At 42.0% G+C, this 10082-nt stretch overlaps 1 protein-coding gene across 1 annotated transcript in view; it reads right to left on the bottom strand.

Moving 5' to 3' along the window:
• Nucleotides 1-10082, bottom strand: part of LMO1 (LIM domain only 1) — a 72482-nt gene that overhangs the window by 59462 nt on the left and 2938 nt on the right. The window contains exons 2-3 of the mRNA XM_031061363.1: nucleotides 3997-4055; nucleotides 2354-2522 (exon numbers count right to left, since the gene is read on the bottom strand). The gene's annotated coding sequence lies outside the window, so the exon portion shown is untranslated. The remainder of the gene's footprint in view (nucleotides 1-2353; nucleotides 2523-3996; nucleotides 4056-10082) is intronic.

Raw genomic sequence — 10082 nt, 5'->3', positions numbered from 1 at the left:
GAGCTGGAGCCGGGCTCCTGCACCAGCCGCCTCGCCCCCGGCCCCGCCGCTGCAGCTCGAGTGCCAGTTTAGGGATCAAAGCAGAAGGGAAGGGGGTGGGGGAGAGAGGAAAAAGGTAAGGGAGGACCAATATCGGGGGCTGCTCCCCCTGCTCCGTCCTTGCCCAACCTGCGCTGTCAAAAATTGTCTTAATGTAATCGCGTGTGATCGCTCACAACCTCTCTCCCCTTTGCTGTTGCCACTGCAAGAGCTTTCCAGGCTTCTAAAGTGCTTTTCTCTTGATTTCACTCTAAATCTAAAATTATATTCAAAGGAAGGGGGGGTGGGAGGGAGGAAAGATGTGAACCTATCACTGAAAGCAAAAGCACTTGCCGCCTGCCTCGCTCGCTCTCTCTCTCTCAATTTATGTGCTTTGCACTCTCTCCTGCTGCTGAATAAATGCACACATTTCCCAGGGACCCTCAGATTCCCCTGTTAATTAAATCAATTCATTATGCTCAGATCTGATTAGCAGCCCCTTCCCCCCCTCTTTGAATCAATTATTCAATACACAAACATAATTGCCTGTGCCAGAGGTGTCTAAGTATTAGCTTATTTAACTCCAAGGACACTAATTACCCCTAGGGCAAGGGAACTTTTCTCATTAATTCTGACAAAACACAAAAGCACAGTTAAAGTGTGTGTGTATATACGTGTGTGAGAGAGAAGATGGGGGAGCGCATAGCCGAGGAAGGGAGGCATTACTCTAACACACGTGTTACTGTATAAATAAGCTCTATTTTTCTTTCTACCTTCGCGTTAGATTTTCCCCCACATCTTGCGTTTGCTAAACTTGCCCCGTCTGCCTCTCTGTTTTTAAAGTAAGGAACAGATTGACATTGCCAATCTGTGTCAGATCTGGAGTGAAAGTGCTCGCATCCAAAACAATAAAGAAAAAAGTATATGGGACTGATAGGGAGTAAAGCAGAATTTGGAAATAGTTTACTAAAGCAGAAAACTCTGTGGCAGACAGTCTTCTGTACTTTAAAAACCCGTGAAAGGCGCAGCCCTCTGAAGCAGCAGGTAAGATGATACATAATCTAGTATGTACTGGGAACAGTTCCGAATTGTTTACCATTTGAATTAATGTCAGTGCCCACTATTAATGTACTTGCTTCCTACGTTTACCATAATGGGCTTGATTTCCATTAGCTCGAGCTGGAATGCTAAAAAGAGCCCGGGCAAGGCTGATGCAAACCGAGATCGACCATCATTGTGGTGTCTGAGACGCATGACTTCTGGCTGGCGTGTTACCCAAGTTTTACCTCTCTGTGAACTTCTTTTAAATTACAAAAAAAAAAGGGTAAGAAAAAAAGAAGTAGTAATTGATTCCCCCAAATTGGGTTTTTACTTTCTAAAGACCCATATTGTTCACGTCCTCAATGTGCACAGAAGTATTGAAGATTTTCTTTTTGTTTCCTTAGGCAATGCATGAGCTGATCCATTAATCCATTTGGCTTTATATATAAGGAAACTAATATTAGCTCAGCTCATCTATTAGCTTTTATTTAGGTCCCACCATGTTGTCTTTTTTTGGACTTTTCTTCAGGCTGGTTACCTTTGAGGGGAGACAGACAATTTTTGATAGATTTCAGGGGGGTAGTGCTGCACATCATCTCATGGGAGCTGTCACGTACTCAGTTCCCCATCTTCACATTCACCCCTGTCAAGATATCCATTATTAAACTTGCCTCTCTGCCAACTCTACCCACTCTCTTTAAGGCACACCTTGTACACATCACCTATAGCCAAGGGGGTCAAAAACCCCACAAGCACCTCCTCTTCACCCCTACAATAAACCAAACAAACCCATAGCTTAGACTGCTTGGCAACAAACAATAAATAGGATTGGGAAGATAAAGTTGTCTTTCATTAGTGCAGCATGTTTTTCTGTGAGTACACACATATAAGGATAAAAATGCTTTCAAGCTTTGTAACACAACAAACCCCGTTAATTCTCTGGTTTTTAATTTCCACTCTGTGGCACATACTGCACCCACAGGAACTTGGTCCTTCTAACTTCATGAATCGGACTGCTGGTTTTTTTGTTTGTTTTGGTTTTTTTTGTTTTTTGGGTTTTTTCCTGCCTTTTGAAGGAACACAGCAGCACTTGAAACATGCTGACCATGGGGAACATGGTGCATCAACTCATTTCTGAGCGTGCTGTTGGTCCTTGAGCCCATTCCTTTTCTCATTGTGGCCAAGGAGCTTTTGGGTGCAAAGCCATAATTTCTAAATCTTGGTATGCAACTCTTGAGCCTCAATTCTGAGCTTGCCACAGGGATGGTGTGGTTTAATTTAAGCACAGACTTACTGAGTGGCAGAAGTTTGTTTGCACGCACTGAAGCTCAAGGTCACTGCTGGGATGCCAAGGGTAGAACAGGAAGAAACTGAGGAAATGGAGGCTGAGTTTGGTATTGTTCTTCAGAAATGATGTTTGCACTTGAGCCAGCAAAAGTGGGGTCGCTGGGCATGAGAAAGACCTGGAAGGAAAAATCAAGAGAGAATGTTGCATTTGTGTAGGCACATGAGAGAGCGTCACACAAGGGGAGAAAAATAATGCCAAAACCACCAAAACATTTAATTCCCAAACACACATCCTGCAGTTTGAACAGTCTGCTGCAATCCTGCAGTTACAGTCATGGGCATTTTTAGGTTTACAGCTTTAATAAGGTGAAGAGACAAACCCCAGTGTAAAGGTCCTCACTCTACGTAAATTACTTTTTCTAGTGTGGTGAAGCATTGTCCTGTGTTTGTTTCCATTATATCTGCTCAGAGAGTTATTTCAGAGGACTGAGAAAGTTTCAGTAATTTCAGAGCCTCCTTCACCCAGTAGATTAAGTCTCATATGAAGAATTTCACCACACTTGTTTTTTAATACCTTGACACTAGCAAAGAACAGCTAGATTACTCCTTTAAAAAGCACTTGTGTAGGCAACTGGCCCTATAATGGGTTACTGGGAAAACTTGACATAGATCAGTGTCTGGGAATAAGCCTCAGCTCCCCAACCCTCCATTCTGTGGAACAAAGCACTAAAACAGCTTGCTGCTGGAGGAGGACCAGACAACACCATTGCTGAGGTGCCAGTTCATCACTGATGTGCACTGGTTTTCGTTCAATTATGGTGCCTCACACACTCCCTGGCCAGGCAGTTCTGAGAAGCCATCACACTCAATACTGCAGAAACTACAGAGAAAAGGGAGTTTTCTGCCTAGGGAAGTTTCTGGTCTCATACTAATTCCTGCTATTCCTAGTGCATGAGGGAAGCGGCACACAGGAATAAACACACCTTTGTGCAGCCAGAGCTTCGGCTCAGACCTCTGGGTCTAACTTGAGGCTCCAGCTCACTAGCTGCTTGTACTTTTTTTCCTTTTTGCTTGAGCACAAGCAAGAGAAAATGAAGTTTCTCAAGAACAACGCCCCATTCTTATTAAATTACAAAGTCCACAGTATACTTAAGTCAAGCCTTTAGCAGACCCGTGAGGTTTCATATTATCCTATGCTTGAATGAGGCAGATGACTGGAGCAAAAACCAGCTGATGACATAAAAGCATTCTTCTACTTTCAGTCTCCCTTAATTAAGGACTTGGTTAATGTTTCAGTGTTGGGAATTATAAAGTTTCATCAGGGAGGTTAATATGTTTTTTTATCTTTCAGCTGACAGAATTAAAAAAAAAATCAAAATAAAAAAGGAAGGTGATTAAGTCCCGTGTGCCCGTAAGAATCCCACAGTGAAGCAGCACCAGGCCATACCAAAGACTACCCTGCACATGGAGAATTTAGCAGCTGTTTTCAAAGTCAGATTTCTCAGCAGATGAGACTTTTATCTGCCAGTTTGACACATGGGTTTTATTTATTGAATTCACACAAATAACCGAGACAATTTGCACAGGTCTGTATTAAATTAGCTACAAAACATCTCTATTTTTACCCATTTCAGAATCACTTGCACCTACCTTGCTGGTGTCAGAAGAGAGTGACCACGGGCCTGACCTCATACCACAATTCAGCAGCCCTGTAAAGGAGGAAAATCACAAGTGCTCTGAAAAGTTATGTTCACACAGAACATGGGTGGCAGTTCAAAAGACCACTTAAATACATACCTGAGATCTACAGACCTCAATTATTTCTAAACTCTGGCTTGCTCTACTTCTCTGCCTATGCATTGTGAAAATAAATCACTCAATTCTGTTACTATGTTTTACGTGAAATGAATGTTAAATATTTTCATAAATATAGGCTCTCCCTTAATAAAGAAAACTGTGTATTAAAAATACAGCATTTCCTTTGATAGAAGAAAATGGGAAAGCTTCAAAAATAAAACCACCAGAGAATAAGTTCTTTGCCACTGTGATATAAGGCTGTAACTTTAAGCCATTAGGCTTTACAATCTGTAATGACCTTTTAGAGAAATTTACAGTGGATAAATTAGTTATTCAGAAGTTGTGCTGCTGCTCTCCATAGGAAAAAGTTAAAAGGAATTTTTTTTTTCAAAAATAAAAGTAGCAAGACCTGAATTTTTGGACTGTTTCTTGTTTCATAAGAAGCTTAATGGGCAGATTCTGCACCTCTCGTGTCCAGAACAGCTCAGCTGCAATGGAATCCATGAAGTTTTTTCTACATGAGAAACAGGTATCAGGAAGGTTTTGTGAGTGGGTACAAACTGCTGGGGGGCGAGGTTGGGTGTGACACCCTGCAGATCTGCCAGTGTCTCCCCAGCACCAACACAGGCAGGGAGAAGTCTAAGGACCCAAGTGAAAGGCTCTAGAGGAGGCCCAGACCTGGAGCTGGACAGGCTGGATTTCCCTGGGAAAAGCATAAATAGAGGAGATGCTTTCCCAGTAGAAGCCTCCTTTCTCCTTCCACCTCTCAAAACATTCCCAGGCTCAAGTGAGATGTGCTCTTCCATTTGTATGGTCCATCAGGTCTCAACAGTGATGTAAGATTTCAATCCATATCAAACTGAAGTTCAGCAAAAGTTCAGGGATGCACCTTTAGCCCAATCTTTCTGAGCAAACCAACACATGGACTCTGACTCTGCCACCACTTCACACAGCAGTGCCTGTGCAGTTTCTTTAATCCTTAACACACATACCCCAGCAAAAAGACATCTCCAAGCTTATGAATAAACTCTAGTGACAATGTTTTCATAACATCCCTCGCTTTCATTTGGATCAATAATTGACTTTTCTGTATATTCCTCTCTACTTCAAAGTCCATTGCTGCTGCAGTGTTCTCCTGCAGATAGTCCTGCCTTTAATCCTCACCTTAGTAGAGTAGATAGGAGTAGATAGACCTGAAAGACAAATCTGGCATCCCTACATCTGTCTCAGTTGTTCCTGGAGGAATCCAGTGAGGCAGTGTCTGGTTCTGGAGTGACACGTGGAGCTCTCGGGCTTGTTGCCACATACTCTGTTATGATCAGAGCTTATTGCTCCCAGCCTGATGTCAAGCAGAGACTAATCAAATGTGGGATGGGTGAACAGAGACAGAGCCATGCAGCTGCCTTTTCATCATCTCTTACTATCAGCTCTTCTTTAAACTGCAGCAGCACACAGGGGTTCCAGTCATGGAGCTAGACCACAACATATTGTCCAAAAATCCCAGTGCCCTTCTTCAATAAGATAGCTTCTTTCTTCACTGCCTTGCACTAAAGAGACCAGGCAAAATTGACACAGAATAGTTGGAGATGGATGAATTGAAAAGACAAAATGCAATGTCAGGCTCATGTTGCTTTGTGATAACAATATCCTAAGACACTGCCAGTGTCCCCTATGTTTTGTGGCTCCCTCTGCCTCTATTTGCATGGATGACATTTGTCAGGTCTTCATAACATCATTTGAACAACATATCATCTAAAAATGTTGAGCCCATAGGAAAATGGCTGCTGGCACAGGAGCTGTAGGTGCACACAAAGGATATGGTGTGGCAGCTGAACACACAACAGAGGAATTCCAGCTATCCCCATGTTAGGGAGGGTCTGTTGCACTGGGCTGTTTTGCACTTGAACTCATCAGCATCCAGTTCAGTCTGAATCTAATGGTGATAATCTTGATTCTTTAACGTGTGAGATGAGGAAACACATACACAAACCAGAGAGATGAATATTTTGGTGTTTGTTTGTTTTAAAATAAATCCACACTGTGAAATTACAAGATTTCTCTCTGAATCCAAAGACAGAAACAAGTTCCATGAAGATGAAAGTTAGGAAAGATGTTCTGATAAAAGCAGGCAGGTGGAGGCTCTAATGAAGGCATACACTATAGTGCACATCTTGCCAATATTTCTTAATGAATAATATGTGCACTCAGATGAGAATAATATTGATTGAGGTCTGCAGGGAAAGTTCTCTAGGAAAAATTTTTATTCTAGGAGCAGAGTCCTTTTTGGAAGATTTTGATCTTTTCCTGCTGCAACCTTTCTCCTCCCCTCTCTTTGTGCTACCCAAAGCAACTGACAGTCAAAAAATGAAAAGCCTCCCCTGCATCTAATGTATCTATCAGATCCAAAAAGAAATGTATACACCAGTACTAAGAATGGCTGCACCATTCTCCTTAGCTGGTAGAGGACACAGCAGTGTATAATTAGGACTGGATTACTTCGCTCAGAACTGGAACAGAGAGCAGATGTCTTGCATTAATATTGGCATTTGATTTCACACACTTTCTTTGCCATGTTTGCAAAACCAATTTGCCTTCCTATCTTGGATCTTGCCTTTCGTTTGCTCTCAGGCTGCTGTAATGCAAACAAAAAGCCACCAGTGGCAGTATGAAAGTACACGTAGAAGTTCAGGCCCTTACAAAGCGGGTAGAGCTTAGGATTTAATTACTATTGTAAAATATCAACTTATTTTCTGATTATGTTGATGAGATTGGTGTGGTTGGTATGTTCTGCTGATGCCAACTCAGACAAAAGAGGTCATGGCATTAGAATGCCTTTGTGAACATAAGTAAAGAAAGATACACCTCTTCCAAATTAATGCCATCAGATTCTATCTGTAATACAGATGAGAGATGCATCCCCCTTCTCAAACACAGCTAACCTTTTTTTTCACCTGTTTTTCCACACAGGGGACTTCAAGTCCTGATTTTGCTCCAGTTCAACTTTTCATGTACAGAATCCTTCCAGAGGGCCTACAACAAAATTTCATGCTGTTAAAAATGTTGGCCCCAGTTCTGAACTGCAGCCAGCTTGCATTTGATAGCAGCTTTATGGCTGCAGCTGGGTTCTGGAGGTTTCCTAGGAGGCAAAGATGATCTGCCTTAATTTAGGAGCATCCAGAGGCTGATCACAATGTTCCACACTACAGCAGCACAGAATAACTGTAATGTGGGCAGCATGCAAGCAGCAGGGTGATGCTGAGAAACTCTGGAGTCAATGCAGGGGTGCAACCCAAATTGCCTCACCACTGAAAGAAACTCTTCTGCAGTGGTTGCTTTGGCTTCAAGACACTGTTTGCTTTACTTGGTGATGGGAAATGCTCTCCAGACCTTGCCCTGTAGCACCAGGAACACACCTGTTAGTAGGTGGCAGCACCTGTTTGCATCATGCAGAGCTTTTCCTACAGAGGTGCTTTGGGAAGACTACTCAACTCTACCCAGACCTATATCCAAACCCACAGTTACTGCCTTTGTTCCCTTGTCATGCCAGACACTTAGAGAAGGGGGTGATTTCTGTGACAGGGTCAGAGAGACCAGGAGATTTTGTGCTTGTAGACCACCAAGTCTTTTCCCCATGAAAAGCCATCCCTTTTCTGTCTACTCTCTGTACACAATAGCAGCAACTTCCCTAGCCTTAAAGAATGTGTTGGATATCTGAACAAAATGACAAATTAGGAAAAGACAACTGGAATGTTGTAGGGGTAATTTCACATTATTCTGGCCCATCAGCAAATGACAGAAGTGCAAGGACTAAAACAAGAGAATAACTGGAAGAAATGGTAGTGGTTGCAACAGCTCTCTTTAAGCAGGTGAGAAACTCAGTCTGAAAGCTGTAAAGATAACTACAGAAATGATATCATTCTCTCAGTGAGAGCTGGAAAAGCTTCTGTGCTCACAGGGAGGTCAAGAAGTGAGAGCCCAGTGGATCATTTTGTTGCGTTTTTAATGCTTCATGGCACAGGGTCAGTCAGAAATCCCTATCCTGAGGTCATGGTTGGGGCAGCATGGAAAGCAATCTTTTCTGCTGCTGGCAAGGCCCTGCTCAGGCTCTGCTCTTTCTCTCTCTCAGATTATTACAGTCCACTCCTCCTGCTCATCCTGCCATGGTTAAATTCACCCTGGGCACTGGCATTCAGCTTCTCTGGGATCACAGAGGCCCCAAGGACCTTCCCTGTGGCATTCTGTCCAGGCTGTTACAATGTGGTGCAACAAACAGCCATCCAAAGCTAACCCTGGGCAGCATTTGGGGCAGTAAAATTCCTTACCATGCCTGTTGATGAGCAAGGACTAATATTTATTTTTAGCCCCACATTTAAATAGCGCGAGTGAGATAGAATGAGGAGCATAGATGGCAACAAACTTGTCTGATAACTGAGTAATGAGTCCTATTTTTATGGCACTAGCCCCTTGTCAATGCAGCAGCGTGGTTACACTTGACATGTGGGGAAATGGGGATAATCATCCCTCTCTGAACCTGCCTAGGAGATGCTTTAACCTAGAAGAAGTTTGACTTAGAAGAAGCTGAGAAGCATGCTTTGGAGGGCCTCCTAATGACTACATCTGTTTTAAATAGACATATTTTGACTATGGCTTCCATACCAAACAGTCACCAGAGTCAAGTGATCACTTAAAAAGGCTGAGATACAACTCTGCAGTATTTTACAGTGGATTTAATAGCTAAGCCTTAGAGGAAAAAATACCACCCTGCAAGCGCACAGCTGAAGCATGGACATTTAATGAATGCTGCTCACTGCCTAAATGTGAATTCACACTGCAACACTCTTGCAAATGATCTATAATGCCTTGCATTGCTAGTATATCAAATTTGCATAAATATACCTCAAATATTTATAAATCAATATATACAAGCACGTGTTTAAAAGTGACTATCAAAAGTGCATACACACAGAGTTCTTACATGCTCTAATTAACCCAAATAATCACATTTTGCCTTATTAAATTAAACATTATAGGGATAAAATGTAGCTTGCCATCTAAGCACTAAAATACTGTTAGAAAGAAATATTACTGCCAAAAAAGAAACAAGAGAACATGCCCGTGGAAGAACACTTAACTGAAATGTAGCTGCAGGACCTAATGCCATGGAATGACTAACAATAATGTATATATTACTTTTAAACAAGCCAGCAGTTTTGGATAACTTTCCACTTCTCTCTCTGGTACTCCAGTTTCAGCTTAGTGAGCCATAACTGTTCAGGATAAGCAGAGAGCTGTAAAAGAGCCTGCTAAACCTTTTGCCCATTTAAAAAGGTTTCCTCAGAAGCAATGAGAATTCCTTATTTCCTCCAGCTGCTTATTTACTGGTGCTTCCCTGCCTTCATTTAATTAGAGCTAAAAAAACAACAGCAACAACCATCCCTGATAATTTTTAAACTCTTTCCAACTAAGAAACCCTTTACTTATCAAGAGGTACAAAGAAGCATTGAGGACAGCTGTGGAGTTTGGAACAAATTTCTTGGTGGGTCCCACTTTAAAGCTTTTATACACCTAAGAAATCTAGCCCTGGCTGAAAGGAAGTGATTAAAGGTTTTAAAGACTACAGAGTTTTACACAGAGTAGTGGGATACTCAGGACCAATTAAATGTCATCTTAAGTACTTAACTGAAGCCTTTTTTTTTTTTGTACACTAGGAATCAGTTAAGTGGAAGGTGCCAAATTAAACTTACATTTGAATTGACTTAATTTCAAGTGATTATGCATCATAATTTAAGAATGATTTCAGAAAGCTTTCAGTGGAGCAGTCTCTGGTAAGTTGGCTTCAGGAGCACTGTGTTAAGTCTGAAAAAAAGAAAACACGCCAGGGCAATATGACACGCTCAACAGCAAATAAGTGCAACTAACAACAACAAAAGTGTTGCAAT

The sequence above is a fragment of the Geospiza fortis genome, unplaced genomic scaffold (assembly GCF_000277835.1).
Source record: "Geospiza fortis unplaced genomic scaffold, GeoFor_1.0 scaffold327, whole genome shotgun sequence".
Lineage (NCBI taxonomy): Eukaryota > Metazoa > Chordata > Aves > Passeriformes > Thraupidae > Geospiza > Geospiza fortis.
Note: the sequence above shows the minus strand (reverse complement) of the source record. Positions and strands in the feature narration are given on the sequence as shown.